The 11595-nt window shown below is 40.2% G+C and overlaps 1 pseudogene; it reads right to left on the reverse strand.

The window, feature by feature from the left end:
- Positions 1–10865: 10865 nt before the first annotated feature.
- LOC114046315 lies at positions 10866–11268 on the reverse strand (annotated as a pseudogene).
- Between the last annotated feature and the right edge of the window lie 327 nt (positions 11269–11595).

The raw sequence follows: 11595 nt of genomic DNA on the forward strand, positions 1-11595 counted from the left end.
GCAAACTTGTGTAAGGTCACATGGCTGGTGAGTCTCTGAGGCCGGATTTGAAATCATAATGAGTCTTTCTGATTCCAAGCCTAATGCTCTTTCCACTGCTCCACCCCGTTGCCTCATCCTTTTTGTATTTATATCCTAAAAGCTTAACACATTGCTTGGTATATAATAAACCCTTAATAAATGCTTTTTCACTCATTTTTTCATTCATTCCTTATAGTCATCATTATGTTTTTTTGAAAAGCAGTTGAGCATGCCTACCTACAAAGTGCTAAGTCTACAAAATATGTTCGCTCTGTACCTGGTTCTATAGAACCTCTGCCGTGGTTCTATTAACAACAGAAATATGTGTTATATTCTCTCTAGCAAAAATCGGTCATTGCAAGTTATATGAGTCCAATCGCCTTTTAACAAAATTTAGTTTATTGTTGTCATTCAATCCCTTTTCCATATGGCTGCACAAGATCGCTATCATGCTGCTCCTAAGTCTTCTCTTCTACAAACTAACCTTTCTTAGTTTTTTTTTTTTCTTTACTGACTTTTGTACATCTAATCTTTCACCACCATCACCACCCACTCTTTCTCTCTCTATGACTAATTTCCTCTGAGGTGGCTTCACAATGGTAGGTCAGGGTTTCGACAGATGAAAGACAGCTGCTACATCTCTCTACTCTCAAGGTCCTAGGAGTACCTTTTTGTGGGTGATTATTCCTACCAAAGCTTTAGTCAGTAAGTCAGTAAACATTTATTAAATGCCTACTATGTGCTATACACTGTGCTAATGGCAGGGGATAAAAAAAGAGGCAAAAGACAGTTCCTGCTCTCAAGGAGCTCACAATCTAATATAAAAACAAACTACATACAGAATAAATAGGAAACAATTAAGAGAAGAAAGTCACTAGAATTAAGAGGAGAGTTGGGAAAGGCTTCAGGTAGAAGATGGGATTTTAGTTGGGAGTTGAAGTGTTGCGATCTGAGAGGTTGAGACCCCTCAAAGACTGGAGTACTGGACGGGGTCGTCTGGAATGAATTCACAGACTCAAGCATTCTTTAAGTCAAGGTGGCAAAGATTTATTGTTACGCTTTTCAGCGAGCAAGGATTCTTAAGGAACCTGTAAGAGAATGAGGATGGAGGTAGAGTTTATATGGAAAAGGGCATGGGAAAGGAATGCCAGGGATACTGATGAGGTAATCCAAAGGTCCAGGTGTCTTTGGGAGCTGTGGATGGGAAAGTACAGGGAGTATACCAGACGGAGGGAGATGACAGAGGTATGGATCTTTGGAGTCTGGCAGGAGGAAGAGTCCTTGGGCCAGCCAAAGACTAAACTCCTTGGGCTGGGCAAGGCACCTCTCTCTGTCTTCATGAGAGAATGCTCTGCAACAAAGGAAAGCTTTCTCACAAGACAGGAACTTGCTAAGGAATTGGAAGGCTTCCAGAGACACGATCTGAGGGCTGGGGCCTGAGCAGCCCAGCACTCTCTCACCCAGTTTTGTGTAGCTGCACCAGGAAAAGAGATAAGGGTTGTGCTGGGGCCCATGCATGAGTAATTGCTAGGCACAGTGTCCTTGGGCTGGGGAGAAATTGTCACAGACAGTGTTTCTGAGGCTAGGGAGAAATTGGGGCCCAAGTGCAAGCACAAGCACCCAAGCACCTCATCATTAGGAAACTAGGCTAGGCAGTAGGTGGAGATGAGGAAAGCATTCTAAGCACAGGGGATGGCTGGAGAAAATCCTTAAGGGGAGATATAGGGTGTCTTGTTCCAGGAATAGCCAGGACCCAGTGTCACTACGTTAAAGAGTCCTGGTGGGTATAAGGTTTAAGAAGACTGGAGAGATGTATGGGGAGGGAGAGAGGAACTAGGTTATGAAGGGCTTTGAATGTCAGAGGACTTTATATTGAAACCTAGAGATGATAGTTAGCCACTAGAGATTATTGAGTATCAGGGTGACATGGTTGGACCCGAATTTTAGGAAAATCATTTTGGAGGATGGAGGATGGAAGATGGGTTAGAGTGGGGAGAAACTTGAGGCAGACAGGCAGACCCACCCACAAGTTACTTAAATAATTTAATAATCTAGCTTGAGGTTTTCCTTTCAACAAATCAGCCATTGACACTCAATTTACCTTAACCAAAACATTTACTGAAAATAGGAACAAAGTGGTAGAGGGATAGGAAAGGAAAAAAAAATTTGTTAAGAGTCTAATATGTGCCAGGCTCTGTACTAAGTGCTTTACAAATATTATTTCATTTAATCCTCCCAACAACTCTGGGAGGTAGGTGCTTTTATGATCCCCATTTTCCAGTTGAGGAAACTGAGGCAGACAGGTTAAATGATTTGTCCATGGTCACACAGCTAGTAAGTATCTGAGGCTGGATTTGAAGCCAGGTCTTCCTGACTCCAAGCCCAGAGCTCTATCTACTGTGCCACCTAGCTGCCAAACACATAATATTTCTACAACATTGTACCCATAAACCTGGGTCACATTCTCCCATCAACACACAGAGAATGGGTACACACTAAAGTCTCAGAATAGTTAAGAATGTATAGGGAATACATGTGACCAGGGCAATGTACAATTCTGGGATTGTAAACTTCAGTAATGCTCTTTTCTGTTTCAGGAATTGCTCCTAAAAAATTCCTTGATGAGTATAATCTCTACGTGAATAAATGCTTCCACTGCTAAGCAGAACTAAGCTATACTCTGCTGGAAATCTTGCCAGACAAGGCATCTCAGCTGGACTGATTGATCTGCTGGGCCACAGATACACCTCTTCTAAGCTGTTTCTCTGGTCAGCCGGCCCTCTTCAATGGTAACTCTTCTATGTCCTAGATGATACCTTCAGCTGAGGTAGTGGTATGGTCTTTTAGGAAAAAGTAGGAACCCTTATCCTAAATCAGAGGAAAGCGCTCCAGCTTTACTCATTTGACAAAATTCTTATTTCTTATGCAAATGAAACTTTGAAGCATAAAACGTTGAAGTTCACTTCGTCCGGTATTCACTCCAAAGTTCTATGTATGGCTTGTCATTCGCAAATAAGCAACTGCTATCTCAGAACATTAAGGCAGACAACTCAGCAGCTCTTTTCTTAGAACCCTGAAGCAGACTTCTAACTCAGACAAATTAATGGCATACCATAGCTTCCAGTTATCTGAATATCCTGGTCATGTCCATCTAGACTCCAACTTATCAGTCTAAAATGTGCTTTCCAGAACTGAACACAGTACTCCAAAGATGGATAAACAAGGACAGAGTATAATATAAATCACCTCCCTCAATTCTGGATACTATGCTAATAAAGCCAACCTAATAAAACTGACATTTACATGCTGTTTGACCAATATCTCTGAGCCTCAGTTTCCTCATCTGTAAAACAGGATAACACCTCAAGCATCTGCCTGACCAAACTAACCTGAGGATCAAATGAAATAATGTATGTACAGGACCTTGCAAAGCGACAACCATGATTATTCTGAGCTCTGACTTCATCTCAGAGATGTAGAGGGAATTTGGATAAAAAGCACAATCCACAGAAGCATCTTTAGTGAAAAAAAAATCAAACTCCTTGACCTGCATGAGGGAGTTTTAAAAGGTTATTCACATAGCTCAAGCTTTTAATGATAAATATTTCCACTGGAATGAAGTCTAGCTACAATTTTATATCAATAATCTGCAGAAAAAAAATATTTCTTAGGTTTAATTTTTGTTCTTAGCTTATTCTCCTCTTTCCTTTCCTTTTCTGCTCAAAAGGGCAGAGGTTATCTCTGCTCTTAAAAGTAATCTGTAGCGTATTTATATTTCCAAGAATAAAAGCAGAGTATCATTTAAAAAAATACCCAAGAATGGATTTGTGATGAAAGAACTTATTTTAGGCAAGCCAAAAAGAGATGAGGTGCTATAATCTAAGGCAGGAAAGAACGGATCAGGCCAACATCCCTTCGTGACTTCATTGTAGATCACCAGCTCCTCAAGCAACAAACTCCAGAACAATCTTTGACTGGTCCCTATCCTTCATTTTACATAAACTGGTCCATGAGCAAGACCTATGATTTCTTCCTTCAGAGTATTGCTCATGCACATCTCCTTTCTGCCAAGAGGTCTAACTTCTGGTCATCCTCACACACAGACTATTGAAAAGTCTTTTCCTAGTGAATTCCTGGAACTAAGACCAGAATCTGGTCTTAGGGGTGGGGAACTTCCAGGTCCTTGAGCACAACCTTTTGACTGAGTCCAAGTTTTACAGAACAAATCTTTTTATTAAGGGGATTTGTTCTGTGAAGTTTGGATTCAGTCAAAGTGCCACACTTGAGGACCTAGAGGGTCACATGTGGCCTTGAGGCTGCAGGTTCCCCACCTCTGGACCAGACCCACTGAGGTCTATACTTAGAAATTTGGAATATTAGAAATGGAAGGTAGAAAGACTTACACTTACTGATGTAAAGTGAAATGAACAGAATGAGGAGAACGTTATATATAGTAACAGCAATATTGTATGATGATCAACTGTAAATGGCTTGGCTATTCTCAGCAATGCAATGATCCAAGACAATTCTGAAGGACTTAATGATGAAAAATGTTATCCATCTTCAAAGAAAGAACTGGTGGAGTCTAAATGCAGATCAAAACACACTTTTTCTTTACTTTATCTTTTTGGGGGGTTTTTTGCCTGTTTTCTTTCACAACATGCACATGCGTAATCTATTTCAAATTGCTTCCTTTCTAAAGCAGGGGAGAGGGGCAGGAAGGAGAGAATCTGGAGCTCAAAAATTTTTAAAAGAATGTTTAAAATTGTTTTTGCATGTAATGAGAGGGAATTTAAAAAAAAAAAGGAAAAAAAAAGAAATGAAAGGAATTTTGTATATTTAGCATAATCTCATGACTTTACGGATGAAGAAACTGAGGCCCAGAGAAGCTATGTGATTTATCTGTGGTCAGCTAATTAATGGCAAAGCTAGAATTCACACCTTCTAACTTCTAGTCTAATACTCTTTTAGGGCTGGGGAACCTGCATCCTCGAGGTCACATGTGGTCTTCTAGGTCCTCGGGTGTGGCCTTTTGACTAAGTTCAAGTTTTACAGAACAAATCCTTTTATTAAGGGGATTTGTTCTGTGAAGTTTGGATTCAGTCAAAGGGCCACACCCGAGGACCTAGAGGGCCACAGGTGGCCTTGAGGCTGCAGGTTCCCCACCCTTGAGAGTTTTTCCCCTATGCTATGTTGATTCCCTTTGACCACTGCCAAAGCTGTCATAAGAATAGTAAGTGTAAAGCTGAGAGAGACATCAGAAACCATCTAGAGAGACCATCCCTTCTCTTTCTAATCTATACTCTGACCTCTTTTATTCTCAGACAAATCTACTTTTTACCCCTGTGTTAGACGGGCTAATTTCTTTGTATTGTCAAGGTGCCGTTGTATGAGACTGCCTTATCAACATTTTATATATCCCCTAGTGCCTATAAAATAGTACCTACTTACTATAGATATTATTAAATATTTGGGGCACTGAATCAAATGTGTAACCCAGGGCTCAAGCTTAAACAGTTGCATAAAATTCTCCCCATTGGTAAAGAAGCATCCATGCCTCAGGAGGGGCAGAGTTGGTGACATCTTGGGAGTGGAGAGATCCTGGCCTTCTGACAAGAACAGAATAAGTCAGTCTCATGGCCCTAATTTCTTGCTCCCCTCCAGACAGCAAAGTCTTGCTTAGAGAGGGGCTGAGAAGATTCCAAAGATATCTACCTATTCATGCCTCCCTATGAGCTAGGGACAAACCTAGACAAACCCATGTGGACTTACATAACCAGTATTGGTGACACATACACCTTACAAATACAGTTGTATCTGTTCATATTTTACTGTCTTTCCATTGCTTAGATGAAGAAGTTTGATATATGGTGATTAAAAAGAATGTGGGAGCACCCCCCTCAAAACTCTACATAAAATCAATATACATTGATTGATCAATACTGATTGAATGAAAATGAGCCAAAGCTTGTAGAACGGCTCACTTAGCTTAAATTTAAATAAAGTTTTGTTGTATTTGAAAATGTAAAAAACATTCTTAGCTCACATGCTAAGAATATACAAAAACAGGCCAGATTTTGGCCCTCACTAGTAGTTTGTGGGGAAATTGTGTGGCACAGTAGATAGAGCATTGGGCCTGGATTCAGGAAAATCTGAGTCCAAATCCAGCCTCACACACTTACTAGCTGTGTACTCCTGGGCAAGTTATTTAACGACTATTTGCCTTAGTTCTTCATCTGTAAAATGGGGACACACGGGAAAAAGAAATGGCAAACCACTCCAGTATCTTTGCCAAGAAAACATAGAGTCAGACACAACTGAACAACTGAACAACAAGTAGTTCATGGACCCTTGGGCTAGAGCAGAGGTGGGGAACCTGCGGCCTCAAGGCCACCTCTAGGTGCTCAAGTGCGGCCCTTTGACTGAATCCAAACTGCACAGAACAACAGGACCTAGAGGGCCACATGTGGCCTCAAGGCCGTAGGTTCCCCACCCTTGGGCTAGAGTGTCCAAGTGAGTCAACCACAGTTTAGGGATGGGGAAGTGGGTTACGAAAGTAATAGGAGGATCTTAGGCTAAGAGACAAAATTCTCTTCCAGGGATAGGAGTAATCTAAGCATAGTGGAGTGAGACCTTGGGCCCAGAGAGGATCATGGGACAAGGTAGGCTTGGGAAGTTCTAATTAGATAGGATAATTTACTGTTTAACACTCTGAGACTAGGTAGATTTATTTTATTCCCACTTCTAAAAACTTTACCCGGGCATAGTACTGATGGATAGATAAATATCATTTATGTATGTAGCTATATCTACATATGGATATATGTAGATTTTCCCTTGTAAGTAGGCTGATCTGAGGCTTCAGGTTTAGAACTAGAAGAAAATGAGACACAGAGTTTGTTAATTTAGTTACAGCATAGAAAGGATATTTCTTACAGATACGTCACTGGTTCAGGGAGATGGCACCCCCTTCATCTTCATATGGAAAAAACATCCGGTCATCAAGATTCTTGGACATGGTGATTTGCATGGCAATGGAGCCTCTGCCAGATCTGAGGGTCACTGACTCTTCATAGGCTAACCTTTTATGCCGCAGGTTACTGGGAAGCTGCATCAGTGGCTCAAGTCTTGACCCCTGAATCAATTAAATGTTAGGGATGGATGCCCTGTCTTTTAGAGAAACTATTCTATCCTAGGTGGCAAAGCTGTAAGCAACCAGGAAGCAGTTTCAATGGCTTGAACCTTTGTGCCCTGAATGAATCAAGTCCCAGGGATAGTTTCCTTGTCTTTTATGGAAGCAATTAGGCTAGCTGACATAGCAGATGTTGCTCCAACCATACTGTGGGATTGGAAGGCCAGATTTTGATTGAGAAGCTAGCCCCTCCAATCCTAAGAGTTTGTGAACAGCAGAAACCACTGGAGACTGTATGAGTACTAGAGGGAAGAAACGTATTGAATTGGGAAGTGGGAAATGTTCAGCATACCCCACAATAAGCAGGGGAGCTGGCAATAGGAGAGCAGATGCCCCAGAAGGAAGGAACACCAGCTAGGAGATCCTTAGCACTGGACTTCCAGAACAAAGGCTGAGTAGGTAGATCATGCATGAGGATTGTCAGGGTCTCCAAAATCCCCGAGACTACAAACTGAAGAAGGTTATTTCTCCATATTCCTATCTCCTCTTTCTCTTTTTCTCTCCTTGGAGGGTGTTTATTTCTTGAAATTTATCTCTGTTATTGTTGTTGTTGTTGTTTTTAAGTTTGTTTATCTCTCTGCGTTTGTCTTTTAAGGTAGCTATAATAAAAGTAGCTAACCATTGCATTGCTAATCTATGTGTCTCATTGCACAAGTGCAGCAGAGAGGGGCCATTAGGGAGCGCCTGGACAGAGAGAGGGGTTTGCCGTTGTAGTATTTGCCAGGTTGAGAGTGAGGAGCAGGGAGGAAGGGAAGTTGGGTAACTGAGAGCTTAGCACAGAAGAAAAAAAGAGAGAAAAAATAATTTATCCCATTTTAAGACTAATGTGTGCCCGCGAAACCTTTATTTGGGGCCACTCTTCTATCTAGAATGTTCCCAGTAGAAATAAGGCCCCTCCTGGTTCTTTCTATCTCATCAAAATAAAACACTATTAACCATGCCATTTTTACAAAATGGGAACTGGGAGCTTAGTGAGAGATAACCAGTAATCAGAATCTAGAAAATGTTATGTGTTAAGGAATCATGAGAAAGTCCTTGACTATTGTAATGCACTGAGCAGGAGGAACAGGCACTTGTAACTAGAGCTAATTTAATCAATGTCCTTCAGAATGACATAGTTTCTTTTGTCTCAGGCCTGGTAAGTGTTGCCTGTGAGCATTCCATTTACCAGATCACAGATTTAGAGCTGAAAAGGTCAAATCCAACCCCCTTCATTTTACAGGTGAAGAAATTGAAACAGCAAGAGAAGTGACTTAACCATGTAAGAGAGGTGGGATTTGAACCTGGGCCCCCCAACTCCAAATCCAGCACACTTTCCACTATAAGCTGAAATTTAGTTATTACTACTTTAAAGAAACTGGATCCAGTTAGATTTAATTTTGATGAATCTAAAAGTTTTCTCACTAAGACAGGAGGCTAGAAAGGCCAGACCAACATGCAAGAAAGCTGTAATCAATCAATCAATCAATCAATAATCATTTTTTAAGCATCTGCTATGTACTAGGTTAGGTGGTGCAATGGATAAAATGCTGGACCTGGAGTTAAGAAGACTCATTTTTCTGAGTACAAATCTGGCCTCAGACACTTACTAACTGTGTGACTCTGGGTAAGTCATTTAACTCTGTTTGCTTCAGTTTCCTCATCTGTAAAATGAGCTAGAGAAGGAAACAGTAAACCATTCCAATATCTTTGGCAAGAAAATCCCAAATGGGGTCATGAAGAATTAGAAACAACTGAACAACAACAAAAATGTTTTAGGTACTGGGGATGTCATGCACACTGTATGTACGTTACAGATACAAAATAAGGGAGAAGGAGGTGACATTTGCAGTGATCTTTCAAAAAACACTAGGGATTCTAAGAACCTGAGGTGAAGAGAGACTACATTCCAAGTATGGGGAATAGTGTGTGAAAAAGTCAGGGAGATAGGAGTAGGGTTGCCTTGTTTGATAATATAGTTGTCATGGCTGGACCATAGAGTATATGAAGATAAGTAATGTACAAAGTGTTCTGAAAGTCTTAAAGCTCTTTTAAGAAATTAAAGTTTTTAAAGTCCATGAGACTTTTGGGACACCCTATTTAGTAAGTATGGAAGCACAGAGACCTCAACTGTGTTATATAATATTGAGAAATATTATTAGTACAGTGTTGTGGTCTGAAATCTTTGGTCTCAGTTGAATCAAAGACCTAATCAGTCTTCTTTGAATAGAAAATAACACATTTCAGGGAGATATCTTAATTCCTTGACTAAAGACATTAGAGAGAAGTTCTGTTTTTCCCCTCCCTCCTTTTTTCAATGAGGTTCAAACTGAGGGCAGAAATATCTTTTTGATTAATATAATTTAGAGAGGTATCCTCATGTCACTGCTCTTTTGTAATCCAGAGAAGCCTGTGGACCTCTTCTCAGAATAAAGTTAAGTGCTTAAAATAAAATATATAGGATTACCAAGGAAAGCATTTATATTAAAATACAATTATCAATTTTTTTAAAAGTTCATGGACCCCATATTAAGAATCCCTGAGGGACTGGTTAAGGAGGGAATCAATTGCCCTCTCCTCCATTAGCATTCCTGTTGTTCTGTTCGGTAATTCAAAATCCATAACTTAAACTTTATAACTTTTTGCTTTACTTTGCTATGAAGTTTTATCTTTTGTTTCAGGGTTAGGATGAAAAGTAAGATGGACATAGCTTGGAGAGTAAGGGAATTCTGATTAGCAAAATGAAGTTCTATCCATCTGAAGCATACAAGTGAAATTTCTTGTATGTTAATGATTGTTCCTGATTGGACTAAAAGGCAGAGTATAGAATTTTTCCTCCACAGCAGTGGCATATAATAAGCAGAACACAAGTGTTGTGGTTGACTGAAGTGGGACAAATATTTGAACAAGCAAGGAAAGAATAGGAGAGGTAAGATCAAGAGCCAGTGATTGGAACTAAGGTTAGGACAAGGGGAAGTCAAGGTTCAGGATGAATGCTGAGACTGCAGTTTGTCCTTTGTTCTCAAAGAGGACCGTGACATCGGGAAGATGATGTCAAGCTTTTCAAGTGAATTGGATTTAAGGGAGCAAGGGCTATGAAAAGTCACCAGTCTCACTTTCTCCTCCAGAGCCATCTGGGTCCAGGGGTAAGACATAGATCTGGATGACTAGAGATGGCCCCCGAAAGCTAAGATTATTCATTAGAGCAAGAAATCAAAGTGGGGATGAACAGAAGTCAGAGGAAGCTGAAGGTGAGTGCCTATTCTTTATGGCAAGAGGAGCAAACAGTTGCATGGTTGAGAAAGTATGGAAATCAGAGTTGCTGAGAAAAAACCACCAAGGCAAGGACTGGGTTGTGGTCAGAAGCAGCAGTGATATATACAAGATAGGTGATATTTGGCTAACAGAGATTTCCAGCCATGTGCCTACTTTTAACTGTTGCAAAGGGCTTTGAGGTGTACCATCCAAGCCTTACAAGGCCTAGGATAGAATTTTTTAAAAATTTCTTTTGTATTACATATTTGATAATCACTAATAGACATAAACATACAGAAAGCTTGGAAAAAGAGGATTGTAGATGAAACCGAACTTATTTCATGAAGTTTTTTTTAGATGGTAGTAATTGGAGGCTTTATTTAACTCAAATAAAAATGTGCAAAATATTTTACTCATTTTCTTCACTCCTCTAGTCAAGCATTTGGATTGGTAATTTTGGTGGCTAGCTGAGCCGCTCTCTCAACAATGACTTTCCAATTCTTGGAGGACACATTGTGAGCAATTTCAGCACAATAAGATTTATGGCACATCAGAAGCACTTCTAGCTCTTTGAAATTGTGTACCAAAAACTTCCTGAATCCACTTGTCTTCTTATTGCTTCCATAACCAATATTGGGCATCAAGATCTGGCCCTTGAATCGTCTTAGCACCCTGTTGTCAGTGCCTCTTGGTTTACACCAGTTTCTCTTGATCTTGACATATCTGTCGGACTGGTGCTGGATGAACTTCTTGGTCTGCTTCTTGATGATTTTAGGCTTTACGAGAGGTCTGAGGGCAGGCATGGCGCCAGCGAAAGAGATAGCGGCTCTTCCACGGGAAGCGCTGACAGAAAGAGAGAGAGCTTCATGAAGTTTTTTAAAGTATATATTAAATTTAATACAACAGTACCAACCCTGGTCCATCTGCTCTTTTCTTCATTGTCTTCTTCCTTAGAATGGTACTTGAACTCTTTATTTTTTGTATGCTTACAGTAGTTGTTCTTCCAACTGGAAGCTCTGGATTTTGGCTATGATATTCATGAGTGTTTTCAATTTGGGGTTACTTTTAGGAGATGGTTACTTGGATTTTTCCTCTTTTTTTATGTGCTTGACAAGCATAAAAAATGAATAATTCCATATACAAAGAAG

The sequence above is a fragment of the Vombatus ursinus genome, unplaced genomic scaffold (genome assembly GCF_900497805.2).
Source record: "Vombatus ursinus unplaced genomic scaffold, bare-nosed wombat genome assembly UNPS02014781.1, whole genome shotgun sequence".
Taxonomy (NCBI): domain Eukaryota; kingdom Metazoa; phylum Chordata; class Mammalia; order Diprotodontia; family Vombatidae; genus Vombatus; species Vombatus ursinus.